Here is a 21,457-nt window from a genome sequence, read left to right as displayed (position 1 = left end):
CACTTTCCCCTCAAAAGTGATTCTGTTCCTTGCAAAAGCTCTCTATCCTTTTCTAAAAAGACAGATTTATTGTGGAGTTTCTTGAAATAGCAAGACCTCTTAAACGGCTTCTGAATCAGAGTTGATTTGCCATGATTTTTGAGGACTGAGATTGCTGCATTTAAAAAAGTTTGCATTACCTCTTAAAGGGCCTCAGATACCCTGAACAAAAGTATTTCAAACTTCTGCTTCAATAGCTACCAGCTGAACTATGGAATAATAGGATCTAACATATTTTGGAAGTCATTAATATTCAATAAACTATATCACCAAATTCAGATCTACAAAAGCCAGGAAGTGGAAGAATTATTGTTAATGTCCCTTGTCCTGTCACTGATTCATGGCTTCTTGAAGATAATGGTCATTACTAAAAAGGAATGCAAAGTAAATATCTATACTTCTATGTTTTCTATTCATTGTGAGTATATGTCCCACTCATAAAATATAAGTGGCTGGGCAGAGATGAATTGCTCTTCTTTAAAATTCTTTATGTAAAAGTACGTTTTTTGATAAAGGCCAGTTCAGTAATGGAGGGATCTCTTTGAATCAGGAGTCCCCAGGGCACACAGTATAGTTTAAGTTTTCATCCAGATGTGAGGAAATGGGAGCGTTGTTTGTACTGAACCATAGCTGGGAAATGCAAGAAACGTAAAGCCAAGATAGAGAGGAGAAAGCTGATAAGGTGACAAATTTTCCATCATATTGAGGTAACTGTGGCCGTGTAGAGAGATGCACATTGCAGCAAAAGGCAAATTTGTTCGGCACTCCACAGAGTTTAAAAGTGACAGCTGGGGGTCAGGGTATCCTGGCTTGAATGCTAACTCTACAACTTAGTTTGTTTGAACCCCAGCAAGTTACCTAACCCTTTCTAAGCCTCAGCTTACTCATTTGATAAATGGGAATAAAGACAATACGTGAGGACTGCATGAGATAATGTTTGTGAAATGCTTGGCACAATGTATAATAGCTATTACTATTACTATTGTTATTATTAATATTCCCCAGGTACTTGGGTTTCAAATATGGCACTTTCTATGTGGCTAATGGGAGATCAACATAGATATAGGAAGTACTAATGCCCCTTCCATCATTTCTCCTACACTTTGTACTTCCATTTCACTCTAAATGAGAAACAACATCCTGCCCTTTTAATTCAACGTAAATGTAATATGTTAAGGATCCCGTGATAAGTAAGTTTTAGAGCAATCAGTAAAATTTTACCAGGTAGTAAAACCACAGCCTAGTTTCAATGGGCATCATTTGTCTAATAATTGGCTTTCAAAACCATTTGTAACTTAATCTTGAATTCCACCAGATGTTCTACGTGATAATACGACCTTTTTTCCTTCAAAATTAGGTCTAGCCCACGTACCCGGGACACACTGGTCTCCTTCCATCTCCCCTAATCACACCAAGCCGATGGGATATGCAAGCAGAGCCTGATCAGGGTTGACCAGATGTTCCGAAATTCGTTACTCAGCATTTACTGTGGAAAAAAAAAATAATGCTATCAATTTTCAAAAAATGCAAACTCCTTTCCAAAAGCTAAGCAAAATGAGAAGTAGAGTAAACCATTTGCTAGTTAAAGAGAAGAGCAGAATGTGGCTCACTGGACTTAGGAAATGGAATAGTAACAAGAGATGCTGAAGTGTAAAGATACGTCTCATTTTCATACTTGGAGAATTACCCTTTGAGGAAATTTCTGCACAGATTACCTCGCACGTCATTCCTCCACTCAAAATGGGTTTTGTTCTTGCTCCAAATCCTTTTGATTTTGCATTGCTTTTGGTGTGTCGGCCTTGTATATCTGTCATGAATTTTAGGAGATTTTTGCCGGTATGAATCCAGCCTCAGTCGGCACAACGCTGTCAAACTTCCGCGATATCACGCCACTGGGGTACTTCCCTACCTTCCTCAGCAAAAAGGCCCAACGTCTGATAATACCCTTGTGTCCTAGTTTGCTGGTACCTTATCACCCACCCATCAGCCTCTCTCTCACTCTACTCCAGCTGCACTTTCTTTTTTTTTTTTCCAATTTTTTTTTAAAGATTGGCACCTGGGCTAACAACTGTTGCCAATCTTTTTTTTTTTTTAAGGATTGGCACCTGGGCTAACAACTGATGCCAATCTTTTTTTTTTTTTTTTTTTTCTGTTTTATCACCCCAAACCCCTCCTGTACACAGCTGTATATCTTAGTTGCAGGTCCTTCTAGTTGTGGGATGTGGGACACCACCTCAACGTGGCCTGACGAGCGGTGACATGTCCGCGCCCAGGATCCCAACCCTGGGCCGCGCAGCGGAGCGCGCGAACTTAACCACTCGGCCATGGAGCCGGCCCCCCAGCTGCACTTTCTCTACCGTTCTTTGAGCCCACCAGGAATGCTCTTGGGTTTTCCCTGTGCTTCTCCGTCTCCTTGGAATACTCATCTCCAAGACAGTTGCTTTGTCTGCTCAATGAGGACTACTCTGAATACCCCATATAAAAATGCAGCCCCTTCCCTCAGCGCTCCCTAACCTTTATAGCCTACTTTATTTTTCTGTATATCACTTGTTACTATTTAACATACCATATATTTCATATTTTCTTTTGTTTTTTTGTCTGTATCACCCTTTGAAATATAAGTGCCAAGATGGCAGGGATTTTTCTCTGTTTTGTTCCCCACTGTATCCTTACCGCCTAGAATGGCTCATAGTAGGTACTCAATAAATACTTGAAGATTTAATTGATTAAGTAACTACTTACTCAGCCAAGAGGTTTCAGCAAGAAGTGTTGTTCTCCAAAATTACCTATTGAACAGAGAGTGGACTATGGGAGTGATTCTTTAGATCCGTGATGGATAGATGTGGCTGTCTATCCCCAGTAGTTCAGTGTTGATGGTCAGTTTTCCCCTCCAATCTGAAACATGCTGGTGTGAAGAGTAGGGATTAAATGACCTTTTAACTTAGTGACTGCTCGTTGCTGCTGAGAGAGCGAATAAAATTCACTTTATGATCCTGCATTTCCCATTAAAGTTTAATTTTTTCTCTCTCTGTTATCCTCTCTTTATTTTGCTCAGCAAGTTTATACTAATCCCTCTTGGAATGGAAGACGCTAGCTAGGATGCTCTTAGATTGCATTGCAAAAGGAGTTCTTCTCCTTTCTCACCCTTAAGATTTACTCCTTTATTTTGAAGAGAGGGCCTGGAAGTTGCTGAGCTCTCCAAGGAACCAGTTGGAAGGTGGACAAGAATAACAGTGCAAGTCTCAGGACCCAGTCACTGTCAGGCCCCCAGTGAGAGGAGGGAGAGAGGGAGGTGTCATTTGAGGTACCTTGTCCATGGTTGGAAGATTGTCGGGAAGCTCCTGATGAATGAGATGCTAGACTTCATCTGCTGCGTTTCATCCCTGGGCCATGCTGCAGAACCCAGCCACATCTGTGACTGATGGGAAGCAGATGTTTCACTGTGCAGGGAGAAAGCACTCAGAAATGTGGGACTGAGGACTCAGACGCCCTTTCTCTTTTGTTCCTCCTCAAAAACAAATCGAGGAGGGAAAATTACACCCAAGTAATGACCCTGCAAGAGGGCTTAACTACAACAGGTTGAAACCAATCCCATGTTTTAAGGATTTGTGTAATTTAAAGAGAAAAAAAGTAATACGTGTGCTTTAAAGTTAAGTTCAGCCAATTGGATAGTTTTTGGGATTTTTTTTCACGTCAAGTTCTATTACTGCTGTTTCCATAACATTTCTTTGTCTCTGTCTCCTCATGTTAATTCTTGTTGTCACTCAGATTCCCTTGCCCTGTTTTCTGTATTTGCGCTATAGCTTTCTAACTTGCCTCCTCACCTCCTCTTCCCCACTACAGACCATGCTATGCTCCATTGCTGAATCAATTACCTAAATCTTAGGTCTGATCGTGTTATTCTAGTCCTCAAAAACTTTCAGTGGCTCCCTGTTGTCTACTGGATAAAGTCCATATCCTCAGTATTGAATTTATGTCCTTTGTCATTTAAATGCAAGCTGTATCAGTTTAGCCTGTTTCCCACTACATTCTTTTTATTTAATTTTATTTATTTATTTATTTATTTTTGAGGAAGATTAGCCCTGAGCTAACTACTGCCAGTCCTCCTCTTTTTGCTGAGGAAGCCTGGCCCTGAGCTAACATCTGTGCCCATCTTCCTCTACTTTATATGTGGGATGCCTACCACAACATGGTGTGCCAGGTGGTGCCGTGTCCGCACCTGGGATCCGAACCGGCGAACCCCCGGCCACAGAGAAGCGGAAGGTGCAGACATAACTGCTGTGCCACTGGGCTGGCTACCCCCCTAGTACATTCTTAACACTCCAGTTAAATGTGAGTATATTTATACAGTATGGATTTTGTTTTCATTTTTATTTTTTTGCAAACTCCCTTGAGTTTCTTTCCTATGTGTTTTTGGTCACAATTGTCACTTCATCTGATAAACTCTCTATATTAGTCTGTTAGGACTGCCATACAAAATACCACAGACTGAGTCGCTTAAGCAACAGAAATATATTTTCTCACAGTTCTGAAAGCTGGGAATCCAAGATCAAGGTGCCGTCAGATTTGGTTTCTGGTGAGGCCTCTTTCCCTGGCTTGAACGTGGCCACCTTCTCTCAGGGTCCTCATGTGGTCTTTCGTCTGTGCACCCTCATCCCCGACGTCTCTACCTCTTGTAAGAACATCAGTCATATTGGATCAGGGCCCTCCCCTCATGGCCTCGTTTTAACTTAATCGCTTCCTTAAAGATCAATCTGTAAATATGGTTACATTCTGAGCTACTGGGGATTGGGATCTCAACGTAGAAATTTGGGGAGGACACAATTCAGCCCATAATGACTCTGCTGGTACCTGCACATCCAAATCCTATCTGTAAGGAAGAAATGAAATTTCCCCTAATGTCTCACCTAGTTCCCTTAGCTATTAGCACCTTTCTTTATCTTTATCTCATTAGTATATGTTACTTTCTCGAATATATTATAGCACTTTCTATATAACTTCTTTTTTAAGTTTCTTTCTTTTCAACTTTATTGGGGTATGATTGACAAATAAAACTTTTATGTATTTCAGGTGTATAACATGAGACTTTGAGATATATATATACACATTGTGAAATGATTACCACGATCAAGCTAATTAACATATCTATCACCTCACATAATTACCTTTTTTTATGGATGTGGTGAAAATACTTGAGATCTGTTCTCCTAGAAAATTTCAAGTATGTGATACATTATAATTAATTATAGTTACCATATTGTACATTGGATCTCCAGAATTTATTTATCTTATAACTGAAATTTTGTACACTTTGACCAACACCTCCACATTTCTCCCCTTCCCACTAGTGCCTGGTAACCACCATTCTATTCTGTTACTACGAGTTCTACTTTTTAGATTCCACATACAAGTGAGATCAGGTAGTATTTGTCTTTCTATGTTTGGCTTATTTCACTTAGCGTAATGTCCTCGAGGTTCATCTATATTGTCTTAGATGGCAGAATTTCTGTCTTTTCTAAGGCTGAATAATATTCCATTGAGTGCATATATGTCACATTGTCTTTATCTATTCATCTGTGGACAGACACTTAGGTTGTTTCCATATCTCGGCCACTGTGAATAATGCTGCAGTGAACATGGGGGTGCAGAAATCTCTTTGAGACAGTGATTTTGTTTTCTTTGGATATATACCCAGAAGTAGGATTGCTGCATCATACGGTAGTTCTGTTTTTAATTTTTTGAGAAATTTCCACAATGGCTGCACCAATTTACATTCCCACCAACGGTGTATAAGAGCTCCCTTTTCTCCATATCCTCGCCAACATATCTTTCGACTTTTTGATAACAGCTATCCTAACAGGTATGAGGTGATATCACATTTTGGTTTTGATTTGCATTTTCCTTAGGATTAATGATGCTGAGCATCTTTTCATATACCTGTTGGCTATTTGTATGGAAGTCTTCTTTGGGAAAATGTATATTCAGATCCTTTTTTAAAAAAATCTATTTGGGATAATTTGCTATTGAGTTGTATGAATTCCTTGTATAATCTACATATTAACCCATTATGGGGTATATGGTTTACAAATACTTTCTCCCATTCTGTAGCTTGCCTTTTCATTTTGTTGATTATTTCCTTTGCTATGCAGAAACACTTTATTTTGATGTAGTCTCACTTGTTTATTTTTGCTTTTGATGCCTGTGCTTTTGATGTCAAATCACAAAATCATTGCCAAGACCAATGTCAAGAAGTTTTTCTCATATATTTTCTTGTAGGAATTTTATGGTTTTACTTCTTACGTTTAAATCTGTAATCCATTTTGAGTTGATTTTTATGTGTGGTGTAAGATAAGGGTCCAGTTTCATTGATTTGCATATGAATATCCAGTTTTCCCAACATCATTTGTTGATTTATTGTTTATTGTTTATTTCATAACATCCTTTCTTCATTGTGTATTCTTGTTGTCTTTGTCAAAGATTAGTTGACTATATATGCATGAGCTCTCTATTCTGTTCCATTGGTCTGTGTGATTGTTTTTATGCGAGTACCATGCTGTTTTGATTACTACAGCATGGTAATATAACTTGAAATATAATATAATTTTGTGGTCATGTCCATATCCTGTGATGCCTGTAGCTTTGTTCTTTTTGCTCAAGATTGTTTTTGCTGTTTGGGGTCTTTTGTGCTTCCAAAAGCATTTTAGGATTGTTCTTTCTGTTTCTTTGGAAAATCTCATTGGAATTTTGATAAGGATTGAATGGAATCTGTAGGGATCGGAGGTTCCCTTAGTCTTTGTCTATGGATACATCCACTTCACACTTCTTATTCCTTCTTCGGTGGCAAATCTTAAGATTATATGTCTTCTTTCAATCCTAGGAAGCCAGGATGAATGCTTAGAGCCTCCTATTTGTTTTTCCTAGGGCAGTGCCCTAAAATGCTCAAGTTTGTGTGCCTTCCTCCAATCCTGCAGAGTCGGGCTGCCTTTCTGAGCATGCTTGTGAGCCATCTGTAAAGGCTGCACTCCCTGTGCACATTAAAACCAGTGGAGGGATGACAATGAACACTCCTATTCTGCCATCTTGCTGATGTCCTCTGTACAACTTCTTTTCTCTTGTACTTGAGTAAGACTTTTTGTGGTCAAGTCCATATCCTAGCTATATTTGAGTCCTGGGCAGGTCCAAGACCATAATAGCACATAAAAGACACATCACAGAAACTTGAATCAATAATAATTATTACACATTATGCATTGAACGTTTGTCTTAAATAATTTTGATCACATAATCTTATATCTACTTTTGTGACATAAAATCATTAAAAATAGACATATTTCTCAATAGGTGATATTCTGGTACTTGTGCTTTTCATTTATTTGTTTTGCTTTGTCTTGCTTTGATTTTACAGAACTGATATGCGAGATCAAAAGAATCTTCAGTAGTAAGAGAAGCCGAGAGCAAATAGAAGCTCTTTGCTCCCAAGGCGCCTGATCCTTGTCTCTGCTGTAGCTCTTACATGCCTCTCTGCTCTGCAAAATTAGGCTTCTCAAAGGCAGAAAGCCAGAGTCTTTCAAGTTCATATTTCTAGGTCCTGGCAAAGAATGTGCATATAGTGTGGACACATAGTAGGTGCTTAATGACTATCTAGGATATAAGTCAATTGATCCATGCATGACAAGACTGGACTAAACTTGCTGATTTTCGCCTCAGGAAATAGATTTTGAAAACCCATCAAATTCAGTTACTTTGTGGATTTTTTTTATAAAAGATATATCTGAATGGCTTTACTGTGGGTTTTCCACTTACCAGTTGTTTGATCATGGAAAACTTTCCTAATCTACCTTCTCTTACCCCAGCTCCAGGAGTAAATGAGAAAATACGAATGAAACATTTAGCACATGACTTGGCAAATGGTAAATATCTGGAAAATAGTATTATTATGTGTGTTGATTTTGTTCGCAAGCATTTGCTGAGCACCTTTCCCTGTTCATTGGTTCACCAATAGGTGCATCCATATTGCCTTGCAATTCAGTAGACAATCGGTGTATGTTAATAGCACGAATGAATGATCCCTGCCCCTAAGGAATTTGCAATTCTGAAGGTAAGAATATTTATAGATATTAACAGCTAATGAACTATATCAAAGGAAAGCATTTAATCGAGAGAGATTGTGTGCTGGTGTGTCAGAGTAATAGAAAAATAGTTGGATCTTCGTTTCATATTAATTCTTGTCCCTTGTTAGCTTCACAGTCAGGAAGGGATGAGAATGGGCTTCTAAATTTTCCTCTTGATGAATTTTGCTGAAATACATGTAAGATATGGGACTCACTGATATCTTTTGGTAAGCAAAAGTTGATTAAAGTAGTCACTGACAACCCTCTAAACCAAAGTAATATGTCACTGTTCATTTGAGAGAACTAAGAAATGAAGAAAGAGAAGAAGAAGAAGAGGAAGAGGAGGAGGAAAAGGAAGAGGGAGGTGAAAGAGGAAGAATAATAAAAACAACAAGAATGATAGAAGCTACTATCTACCAAGTACCAAATGAGTGTCAAGTGTTTCATAAGAATTTTTCTAAATAATATCGTTTTTTAACTGTAAAGGTAAGAACATCTCATGAAGTAAAGACTGTTTCCTGTTTTACAGGTGATGAAACTGAGGGACTCTAAGATGAAGTCTGTTGTCTAAATTTACACAAATAAGTAACTGAGCCAGGATCGGAAATGACTCTGCCCGAATACAGATTCCACCTTCTCTTCTCACACTGCCTCACAAAATAAAATTTACTGGCAATCCAGGTTAAATAATTGATTCTCAAAGCCTGGCATATGATAACGTGCACTGTGAATCTCCAATAGGAAAAGCTGTAGTAACCATTGCTTCCTGAAAATATTTGACTGCCAGTATTTCTTCCTTGGGAGCATATTTTAGTAATCCTGTTATTAGGAATACACTGACAGATGCTCTTTTCGGGCATCAATATTATTTTGGAATTGCAACATATTATTAGTATCTGGTTTTATGGTCCTCTTTCCTTTAAAACTGTTTATGGCATGTAATTTATCAAATCACTTTAAATATCTTTTAACATATGAATATGTATTTGGTGAAGTCTCTTTTTTCCACTGGAAACATTGCTGAGATATCAAACCACAAAGTGTTTTTTTTTTTAAGACAGTATTCTTGGTGGTATGTTTGGCTTAAAAATATCTCAGGTGCATTGATAAGGATTTTTACAGAAATAAACTTCGGTATAAGTTCTTACCCCATAAACATTCTTGTTTTATAAACATTTCTCTGTCACTTAGTGAGATTTGGAAAATAGAGAATTTCTCATGGTCTCACCATCAAAACAATTTTAAAGAATTTGTTAAAATTTTTCTATATTTTGTATTCCAATTGAATCTAAAAAGAAGCTATAGAATATCTGCTGTGTATAGAACATTATAGAAAGTCCAAGGGATGTTAGAACAAGATAAGATCATTGTTCTCAGAATCTCCATCTAGTAGTATCCTTATATATGCATATATATTTATATATATGTGTGTGTATATATATATATATCTATATATATATATATATATGTATTTTTTTTCCTCTGAGACATAACAGATGAGAGTAGGTTAAATAAAGCAAGAAAGACCTGGAAAGGACCTCCTGACTGAGGTGGTCGATCAAACCACCTAGGAAAGCCGAGAAAATCTCAGAGGATAATGAAGTCTTGAACCAGCATCTCCAACCGAACGAGTTTTTCAAGGTACACTAAGATTGGCGAAGGTACAGGCTGCCATGGTTTATATTGCATGGCACATAGCTGTCTCCGTTCTACATGACTTAAAATCCTAGACTGTTATGGGCGAAAAGACATTTTCAACATTCTTTTTCCAAATCCCACACATTTTTAAAAAAACACAAATCCAAGACACATGCACCCTGCTGGGAATCCATCCTCTATGTGTGGGCACTGACTACTCTGTCTGGAATTTGCTTGTGTGTAGGAAGTATGAAGTATATTAGTTTTTGGAAATTTGATACCAGACATGGACAGGTAAGGAAACACCAGTCAAGTTGACTTTATAAAGAAGTTATTTTGTGGATGTTTGGGAAAGTTAAGGGGTCTTCTGAAACTGAATTTTAAGTGCTTAGAACTAGAGTAAGACTTATTTGATTTCTCTTATCTTCATGCCTCAAGAAGCCAATAAGCATGTCCATAAATTTTGGAATGAAATAAGCACAGAATTCTAACCTCCTCTGTGAATGTCAGAAAGGAGAATTTTGTTGTGTGCGTATGTGTTTAAACTTCACTCTTAAAATAGACAATGTAAGATCAGAATATCTGCTTTCTAATTCCTGAATTGCTGTGTGATCTTGGAGAAGTTATTTGTACTATACAGACCTATACTTCTCTATTTGTAAAACAGGGGCAAAATGCCCATCAAGACCTGTGTGATAGAGAGTGGAACATAGAAGTCAAAATGACAGACTTGGGCCAACTGTGTAGGAATTTAAATAGAAATCTTATGAACTAGTTAAAAGTATATTCATGGACAAGAAGTGGAAAGAACCACAGGAGGGAAAAACGTGAATAGTGAGTGGTAATGTTTGGATAACTTTTACTTCTTTTCAAAAGTCTCATTATAGATTTTTGTTCTAGTTGAGAGATATAAATAATACTGGAGAGTTCTACTTCCAGCAAGGCTGACTAGCTCCTGCCAGACCAATGCTCTCATAGGTAAAAGCAACGAATTCTGGACAAAAGACAAAATGCAAATATATGAAGGCACTAAGGCTAAGCAAAAGTAGACAAATAGTGAAAGGAAGTTGACGTTTGAAAGATGGTAACAGCATGGGTGAGTTTCCCATTTTTCAGAGCTTTTAGCCTCAGGGCAGACCCCAGTCAGTCTGCATTATGTGGAGCAGCTGTATCTCAGATACAAAACCTTAGCCATATTAGCTTGAAAAGCCAGAGGAAAGACTCTTGGGTACCACAATATCTGGATGATAGAGGAGGAGAATCTCAGAAAGAGAAAGTTTTAAATTGTGTGTTTAAACTCTTCCCAAATCTCTGGTTGACTCCTGAACCACACGTGCTCAGGGAAAACCCCAAATAGCCTAACTAAGGCTAAAAAAAAAGAATTGAACTTGTATTTCAAGTTTGAATGTAATCTAGTAATGCATGCTTAATTAATTAACTAATTAATTATTTTTTCTTTTGCCATATTGGCCTGCCGCTGGTCTCAAAAGGAATTGAGCATTGAGTATGTGTCATGGTGAGGAAGGAGGTAAAGGGAGAGGGAAACATCCATTCTGTCCCACAATATTTTGCTATAATAAATAACATTCGCATGGGTTTTATTTTTGTTAATACGCTTCAGAGAAACATAACTGAACCCGGAATCTCTGTAACATATTTTTAATATTCAGAGCAGGAACCAAAATTATTTTTTATATGAAAAAACAGGAAAACATAAGCCCGTCCCAAGGGGGCTAAAAAACAATCAACGGAGACTCATCTCAAGATGATCCAGAAGTTGGAATAATCAGACAAGAATTTTAAAGCAGCTATTATACCTACGATCAAAGACGTAAAGGAAAATATACTTGTAATGAATAAGAAGATAACAAATCTTAGAAGAGGAACTAACTATACCAAATCGAAACCCCAGATAAATAAATAAATAAATAAATAAATAAATATATATATATATTAGTAATAGATGGATAAAAACTGGGAGTAAATCACAAGTTTCTTCATCAAGAAGCTGCTTGTGAAATTACAACATTTTAATACATCTTTGGGAATGTTTCCATGAGGTGGGTACTCAATAATGTGCAATGTCTATTGCCAGAAAATATGTAGCAATAGAGGGAGGAGAGAAGAGTAACATGATAGAAAAAAGTTGGAGGAGGTAATATTACTACTAATAACAAAGCAAACTTTTATTTAATGTTTGCTGCCTTCCATGGCCCATGCTAAGTCCTCACTTCTGCAATTATCCATTATCTAATTTAACCTCCTTGGGTACTATTATTGTCCTCAGAATACACATTTTAAAACCTGAGTCGTAGAAAATGGAAGTATCTAATCCATGGTCCCATAGCCAGGAGGAAGTTGATTCTTTGAAGTACCACACTCTGATGCAGCGGTCTGGTCAAAACACAAACCAGAAATATGAAGAGCAGGGATGGATTTCTCTTGTTTGTGGGACTGTGCTGACCAATTATGTCTGCAAAGGTGAAGGAGGTAATTCCTGGGGAGGGAATGATAGCAAAGCACTGAATGGATTCAGCTTCCAAAATAAAATGCCTCTTCCACCTTAGGTTTTTGCCACAAATTTCTCTAATAGTCAGAGGCAAAATCTATTGTTTTATCATTAGAGGCAAGAGTGAAAAACAAATATTCCTGGGAGAGGAAACCATCTGACTTTAAACAATGCAAAGATATAAATTAAAGTTATCAATTTTTTTCTTGGATGGGATTTCATTAGTAGCAATTATTTTTTTGAGAGCTTATTCTATGCCAGAAACACTTCTAGGTGATTTATATAAATGATGTGTTTTACTCATTGACTCTCTATGAAAGATGCACTATTACCCTATTTTATACAAGTAAAAACAGACTCAATGTGATTAAATAACTTGCCCAATATAATGCTTTGTAAATGGCAGAAGTGAATTAAAAATTGAGCCTGATTGACTCCAAATCTTGATTTCTCAGACTCTACCACCTCCAGAGAACACTGGTGTCTAAATTTAAAGGAGGCTGTAGGGGGAAGGAAGCTAGGATATAGTAAAGCGAGACTGATGATGTTGAAGACAGACTTTTCTTTTTGATCGTATTTCCAAAGGCTGTGCTGTGAGTGACATAGATTCACACTTGAAGGGCCCTGAAGAGAAAAAGGTATAGAAAGACCTTAAAATGGGATGATTAATGTCTGACTAGTGGGAACTTTCTCCCAACTTTCACATCTAATCAATCATTAAGTCCTTCCAATTGTTTCTGCTTGAAGTTCTCAAATTTGTCTCTTCACATTCACTTCCCCCGCCATAGTCCAGGCTACCAAATCACTCACTTTTCCTAGTTTCTCATCTCTCTCTAAATTTGTCTTTTCATTAGCAAAGGGTGATTTTTTTAAAACAAAAATATGACCAGAGCACTCCATGCTTAAACATTTCGATGACAGCTCAAATTCCTCATTTTAAAGTCTAAACTCCTTTACACAATTTAGTGAATTGACTGATGCAGTCTCTTAATATTGGACATTGACTCTTCATTTTTACTATTACAAATAACCCTTTGATGAATAGTTTTGTATATATCTTTATATACATCCAAAACTGTTTTATTGCAGAGTTAAAAGTCATGCTCTTATTTAGGCTACGTCTTATTTTGATAATTCAGTCAACTTTAAATTTCCCTGCCTTGGTTGAGGATCCAGGGCTGGTCCAATATGACAACAGTCATAGCCATAGATTTCTTCCAACGACATACGTCATTACAGTAAACAGGGATGGAATAGTGAGGAGGCAGAAAAAATTACTCAGTGCTTTTTGGTGTAGAGGCCTATTTGTTCTTATCTCTACTACCATATTGAAATGGGAAGGATCTGGAGAAGGAACTAGCAAACGTGACCACTAAAATGATTCTAGCTTTGCCTGCAAGGTGTCTAGGATGATCTCAGGGAATACTGTGAGAAAAGCATTTTGGAATAGATAGAAGGGGTAGTGGATACTGAGAGGAGCTATAGAAGGTAGAACATAAGTAAAACTGAGATTGAAAATACAAAAAGACCTTAACCCACAGAATCTTACAACTTAGGGATGGAAAGAACCTCAGCCATTCCTCTTTTACAGCTTCCTGTTAAAGATGATGATCCTGAGGTCAGAGAGGCCAAATGACTGGCTCAGAGTCACACAGATAATAAGTGGCACAGTGGGGTGCAAAAGAAAGAAGGAATACATTGAATGCCTTTCAGTAATGCTAAATTTCTATCCAGGCTAGAAATAGTACATTGGAAAACAAGCCCTGGGAAGACTAATATGGAAGGCAGGGAGAGAGAGAGCACCTCTATTTTATGAAAAAGATCCTTCAGACAAGCATCCCTACCATTTCAACTTCTCTTTATAAACCGTGGTCCTCCTCAAAAAGGAAGAAATAAATAGAAGCAAATATATCAGGAAGACACGCATGGAATTTCAGAAAAACAATGCAGATGATTTGATAGAATCAGTAGAACTGGGCACTTAGTAGAACAAAGGTAAATGAGTTTGAGAACCCGGTCAGAAGTTAAAGATGCTAGATGTTAATGGTATTAAGAACAAGAAAGAAATCTAGGGCTGTAGCCCACACAAAAGTGAAAACAGAAAGAAGGCAGGAAATCTGTGGAGATCTGACGAAGGGGTGTGCATGTATATTAGGAGAAGAGATTGAAGCTGGACTCGTAAGAATAAAGTCAAATTGCCTCTCCCTCTTCCTCTCTCTCTTTCACTCCACTTCGTCTCCTTCAGACCTTGTCCTTTCCCTTCCCACATCTATAATATAGTGTTAACTCCTAAGTGTTTTGAAATTATAGACAGATGATGCATTCTTCTCAATAATAAACAGAGAGGAGAGAATAGGATAAGTTTAATTGGGGGAATATTTGAAAATTTAGAAGCAAAACCGTCTGACTCAGAGGGAAGATGCATCATTAAAGCCTTGAGGAATAGAAGTGTTCTTGGGTAGGTGAGCTCGCTGCTGAACTCAGTAAGGAACTTTCAGATCTTTAAACCAGCTGTTGGCTGAGAACTGTATTCAAGTTGATGAAAAAGAGCATTTGGTTTGCAGGGAGGGCAGGATAAGCACTCTAAGCAATACTGGACACCAAATATGAAATATTTGTGGGGATATTATTTGAAGCCTAGCAGCAGTAGGTGGCAGAATGATGCATGAGACCCAAGCAGCAATGAAAGGAAGATGGCGTGCTACTTGCTTACTTGGAGAGAGACGGTGAATAGCTGCAAGAAGGAAGATGGCCAGATCACCCAGGGAGCATGGACCAAGACCAGGCCAAGTCTCCTCTGGAAGACAAGGAAGCTTGTGTGCAGCAGTAAGGAAACTGTGTGGGTGGGGCTCAGGAATATGTACTTTTTTCATGTTTCTAAAGAGCGCAGAGAGAATATTAGAAGAATAAGCTCCGATGGCCTGAAATCAGACTTCGTCTATTTTCCTTTGTAGAATGGGTCCAGGTCCATCCTGGGAGCCAAGGAAGTCTTTCTGGACAGTCTCTTCCCTATCACCACTACCTACCATTTCCAGTCCAGCAGTTTGTAAGTCCTATCCACTTTCCTTCTTTAAAATATCTCAAATCCACTCAGAATTATTACCGGTCTAGTTCAAGCTCTTGTTATTTACCACCCATATTGAAGCAATGCTCTTGTATAACGCTGCAGCCAGACTAATCTTTTAAAGAAGGCAAATAAAACCACATCTTACTGTGCACCTGCTTAAATTTCTCCAACAATTCCCCATTGTTTTCAGGATTGTATTCTACATCACGACATACAAGATCTTTTATGATCTAGGCCACACCTAGTTCCACTTCCATCAAGCACCAAACCCTGCCAATTCCATATGCTTATACAGATTTGCACATGTATGTTTACACACATGGTTCCTACTATATTGAACTACTGAGCTTCTTGCAGTTCTCTAAATATACTGTGATTTGTCTTATTTTAGCAATGCTGCTTTGGGCAGAAAAGCTGTTACCACTCTTTTTCACTCTTTAAAGATCTCAGCTTCAGTGTGACTTCTTCCTGGAAGCTTCCTCATGGTAGAGCATCTGGTGATTATCTCTATCATAGTCCCAATCATAATCTATTAAAATTATATATTACTTCATCCACCCTCTGCCATGTGGCTTGAGTGTGTGGAGAGCAGAGATGGTCCCCTTAACTCTCTCTACAGATCTTCAATAACTCTTATATAAATAGATGAATCAAAGACAGCTCAAAGGAAAATATTTTTCTTGTAATTTATGCAGTTTTACGTATGATCCTGAGTTGGATCCTATACTAAGTTAGAGGGGAGGAAAGCTATAAAGAACATCATTGGGATCATTGGTAAATTTTAAAATGAACTGTGGATTAGTTATTAGTATTGTATCAACGCTAAAATGGATTTTGATGATTTTGTAGCTACATAAAAGAATATCCTGTTCCTAAGAAACACACAATGACGTGATGTATAATAAAGTGGTGTAACGTCTCCAACTTACTCTCAAAGGCTCATAAAAATTATATAGATGTACAGATAGAGAAATTGCTACCTTTGCCATTAGAATTTAATTGTGTTTGGGTTCATATAGTTGCCTGTCATGTTTTCATTTGTCTTTGGTCTCTCCATCTACAGGTTAATGTCTTGGAGGACATGAGGCCCTCTTGGATGTTTTCATAGTGCCTAGTTTACTCTGCTGAGAAAGATGTAAAATGTTCTAGACCCGTTGAGAAATCACTGATGCACAATGAATAATGTTCAGTTGAATGAGTGAGCAGCAATTTGGTGTAGTGGAAAGAACAAAGGACAGAGAGCCAGGACACCCAGGTCCTCAACTCTGCTCTTCACTAAGCAGTTGTATGTTTGTGGGCAAGACGTTCACCTCCTCTTGGTAGTGTCATAGTTTATAAAAAGAAGGTTGGGCTATATGACTTCTAAGATTCCTGCTAGTTGTAAAGCTCTAGGCCTAAACATGCAGTGTAGAAAGACAACAGTAGAACAATCATTCAGAACATGGTATGCAAATAAACCAAAAGGAAACAAAAGCATGAGTAATTTGCCAAAGCAGACAGGTGCAAATGATATTCTCTCGCTGCCTAAGATGAAAGGGATATCTCTCAAGGAGAAAGTACTATAACTAGTCCAAAAAGCCCTAAGTGATCATAGATGAAAAGAAGGAAAAAACAATGATGGAAAAGAAATGCAAATGTCCATCAGGAAGAAATTAGACAAACTGTCATATAATCATACAATGGAGTACTATACAGTTGTTACAGTAAATAACTTTGGGCTACATGCAACGTGTTGATGAGACTCAAAAGAATGTTTTTCATAAACATCCAAACAATGAAACAAGTTGCATGATTCTACATACAGTATCATACTATTTAAAAATGCCATGTAAAAAGAATATACGTGTATATATTTGAAGGATAATAATGATAAATAGCAAATTTTGGACAGTAGTGACCTCAGGAACAAAAAGATCATAATAAAAAAAGAGAAGCACAATACTTTTGGAATCTGATGGACAGGAAACATCAACTTTAAAATAATTTCTTAAAAGAAATCTGAACCAATTCATAGAAATGCTAAGATTTGGTAATAATAGTAAGTAAAGACAAAATGGTGTTTCTTAGGTTATTCGTTATAACTTTCTGAGTGTTTTGAATATTTCATAATGAAAGACCACATCCGAAAACAAGGGAGAGGGTAAAAGTAGAGGATGAAGTTGTCTCAAAGTCTTAGGGGTTAAAACTTTGGAGAAAAGAACTTAAGAAAAAGAGTGATAAGAAAATAAAACTAGACACAATACAAGAAGTGCTTTTGCAAATGCTCTCAAATAACCATGAAGGTGGAATAGAGGGCCCGCTCATTTGCATTCTGAAGGCAGAGAGCTGATCCCTTTCTGTGCACTGGGAGAGAACTGAGCTGCGTATTTCTAGCCCATGCTATCTGAATTCAGGCATCCAGATTGTAGAGTATAAATCAAGCTTTCTTTTTCCCGTGTTTCTTGGCTTAAGTTTTATAAAAAGATGTAGCTTTATTTTGGATATAGGTTTTTCCTCTTTGGGGAACAGGGGCCAATGTGTCACGTGGCCATTGTTTCTGACAGTTCATTTATGCAGATGAAACAATCCATTCATTTGGTGAATCCATGGAATTGATGGCTTCCACTTTGTACTTCTTGAAAAATATACAGCATTTCAGGCCCCTGGATTTACATTCCACAGACTTTCTGGTATAATGGAATAGTTTTGGGTCCCTCGAGGGCAGACATATGGCTCTGCAAGAGTGTTGATGGCTTTCCTACGACATGGGCATGAGCATTTCTACGTGTTCTCACTTGGAGCAGTTCTTTAAACAGCTCTTTGACATATAAAGTGGGAAGAAATGCTTCTCAATGACTATTTATGAGAAAAGTTGCTTATCGACTTAGATCCTAGGGCTAAAACGTGGCCAGCTCATCTTCTTCTTCAGGCAGCGATGCTTCTAAATTAAATTGAGAGCAAGTATCATTTTTAATAACAATTCGATGTACACCTTTCTTTGGAACAAACATCTCTACAACTCTATTTTTACCTTCTGTGTTCAGTTAAGTACTTGTGGAAATGAGTGTTTAACACCCTGAGAATTAAGAGAAAATAATTGTATATGAGATGGGAGAGAGTTTATCAATTAGCAATTGACTCACATCGCCCCACAAAAATATGATAATTCCCTATTATATTTAATAATGATGCGATGGTTGGGCTCATTCTTACACAACCCTATCAGGGGGATAACTGCATTGTGGTCACCAGTGTCCTACCAGGTCTCTACTCTCCGGTAGCTGTGAGCAGCCTGCCTGCTTTGGGAGCAGATGCACTGTGAGTAAACAATTAGCAACAAATCTATGGCCTTTTTAGATAAAAATTCAATATCAATTCACGACCTTGAAAGATATTTGCATGTGTTTAGAGGAAGACTTTGAGTACCAGGATAATGAGTTTGTTTAAATGATTAATGTATGAGGATAAAGATACTGCTTTTGGCTCCAATCTGCTTACGGTTTCACAGCCGGAGATACTAGACAAGCCCATCAGTTGACTGAAGGAGATGCACTCCAGTCCTTCTCCAGGAGCCTTGATAAGACGCTATGTTTTCCTCATCCTTGGAGATGACTGACTTGAACAAGTCTTGTCGAGAAGACATAAAAGATCAAAAGGCTTAATTGTTACTTGCAATTAAGTGACACAGAGAGGTGGCACATAGAGAGGTTCTTGACTAGCCTGAGCCGTGAGAGGGGAAAATAGATGCAGAGATTCATCCTCTGTTGGAATTTATTACTCTTTGTTATGCCCCTAAAGGAAAGTAATTTTGTAGCCATTATCTTGTAATGTCTTTTTTGTAGTCAATTCTCTACATATCTACCTGCTTTACTATGAAGCAGGAAGCCATAAGGCTGCAGGAAACAGTGTCCAGTGGGTTCAACGAGTGACTACAAAGTTGCATTATTGAAACAATTGTGTAGGGCTCTTGAGAGAGCACCAAGCATTCTAATCGCTGGAGCACCCCAATGGTTCAGGGTGCCCTATCATCTTCTGAAATTGCTCTGATTCACCCATGCAATCAATCCAAGGCTGTTTGCTTTAACACTATCTCTTTAATATTATTAAAATGTGGCATTTAATCATTAATATTATGAAAGCCTAGCTTGAGAATGGGTTTGGAAGTCTGACTGCTTAGTTCAAATCAGTGCTTCATAACTTACTAGCTTCGGAGACACAGAAACTTATTTTACCTTTCTGAGCCTCTACTTTACAGGTCAAATGGGGAAGATAAGGTTACCAAGCACATTGTGTCTCAGCTGGGATGCTTTCTGCTGAAGGTAACAGGAAACCCCAATTCAAACTGGCCTACCCAGCAATGAAGTTTATTGTCTCATACAAGTGGAAATCAGGACGACAGTTTATTTCCAGGTGAAGAATGATCAATGGCTCAACAGTGCCACTCAGGACTCAATTTTTTTCTCTCTCTCTTGTGGGCCATCTCATGGTGGCAGTGTGGTCCCATTAACTCCAGATGTCACACCCAGGGACACTGATGTGATGTGAGAAGAAAGGTTGTCTTTTTCTTCTATATTCTCTTTAGGAGTAAGGAAATCTTTCCTAAAAGCCCCTTGCTGGACTTCCTTTCATATCTAATTGGAGAGGATTTGGTCACATGCCCAAGCCTAAATCAACACTGAAAAGAGGAATGGCATTACAATGATTATCTTAAGATAATCACTTAGAATGGATTTCAGAAAGCAACCACTATGACTGCTACACAAAGGATTTTGTTAAATATTCAATGAGATACTGCACATAAAGCACTTCAGACAATCCCAGGCACAAAATAAACTCTCAGGGAATTATTATCTATTACTAGCTATAATCAATTTAGTAATTTACACTAATGCAAAATTATAGATATTACTTGATGTGCTTTCCTAGGAAGCTTTTTCTTTCAATGAGCAATGAGATTTTCAATCAAAATAATAAACGTTTAATGGTGGATTTGCAGACATCAATGAGCTGAATTAGGAATCTATTTTGTGGGCTTGGGGTACTTTCATAGAAATCCATGCATTTGTTTAATGAGAGGAGTTACAGCCTTAGAATTTCAACTACTGTTGGAACTGGGGAGTTAATGAAACTAACAGGAGGAAGAAAAAGAAGAGGAGAACCAACTTTCTCAACCACAACTTGGCCATCGCCCCTTCCCTTCCTTTAGCATAGTGAATTACCTGATCTTTATGGCTATCGCAGCCCACGCCAAAGACCTTAGATTTCTCCTAGCAACCCTCACGCTGTCCCGCAATTTCCCTGATTTAACTGCCAGATCCAAAACAGCATCAGATAGAGTCCCTTTAGCTCCAGGCACTGGGGGAGGTAATCCTGCAAATAATCACTGTTGTTCTTGCATTGTCTCCAACTCCTTCAGAATTCTAACCACATAATGGAGAAAGAGAAGGAATAGACCCAAGGGTTTAAGATTGCTTGGTGTAGGCTGAAGCAGGAATGTAAGCGAGCTGCCTCACAAATCATTCTTGAGGAGTTCTGAGGTGAAAAAAGGATCTGCTCGTAAGGACTAATGAGGTGTCGTGCAGTGAGTTTTCCCTCCTACTGTACGTTTTATTTGTCAAAAGGATAAATTCCAAATAGGGAACAGATTATAGTTTGACCTTAGGGTTCAAGTAAGGGTCCTAATTTGACTACAAACTTTAAGATACATTTCATAGGCATCTTCTGCATTTTCTTTTACAATCAGTATACAAGATTGGCTGGGGCAAGCCTTGTAGCTTTTTACACGACCTCCCCCAACTCAGGCTCAGGGCTAGTAAACAGCAAGGGGCATTTCTGGGCCTTAGTGATGGCAAGTTCGGTTGAAAGGGGCAGTGCAGGTGCTTCTACAACCCATACCTCAAATGTGCCAAGACTCTGGCGCCTACGAGGTTGGTTTGGGACTCTTACAAGACCAGCCATTCTCTGGGAAGTTTCCAAGAACTTCCTGTTACTAGGCAGGCAAAAAGAGAGATGAAGAAAAAGTAAAAACAACTTCATTTCTTTTGGGGAGTTCAGCATAATTTTTGTGGTTCAAGACAGTTTCAGAAAATGCCAAGCTTGCAATAACTGTCACCT

This window comes from Equus asinus, chromosome 13, assembly GCF_041296235.1.
Source record: "Equus asinus isolate D_3611 breed Donkey chromosome 13, EquAss-T2T_v2, whole genome shotgun sequence".
NCBI classification, from domain to species: domain Eukaryota; kingdom Metazoa; phylum Chordata; class Mammalia; order Perissodactyla; family Equidae; genus Equus; species Equus asinus.
The sequence above is the reverse complement of the archived record's forward strand: the minus strand, read 5'-3'. Positions refer to the sequence as shown.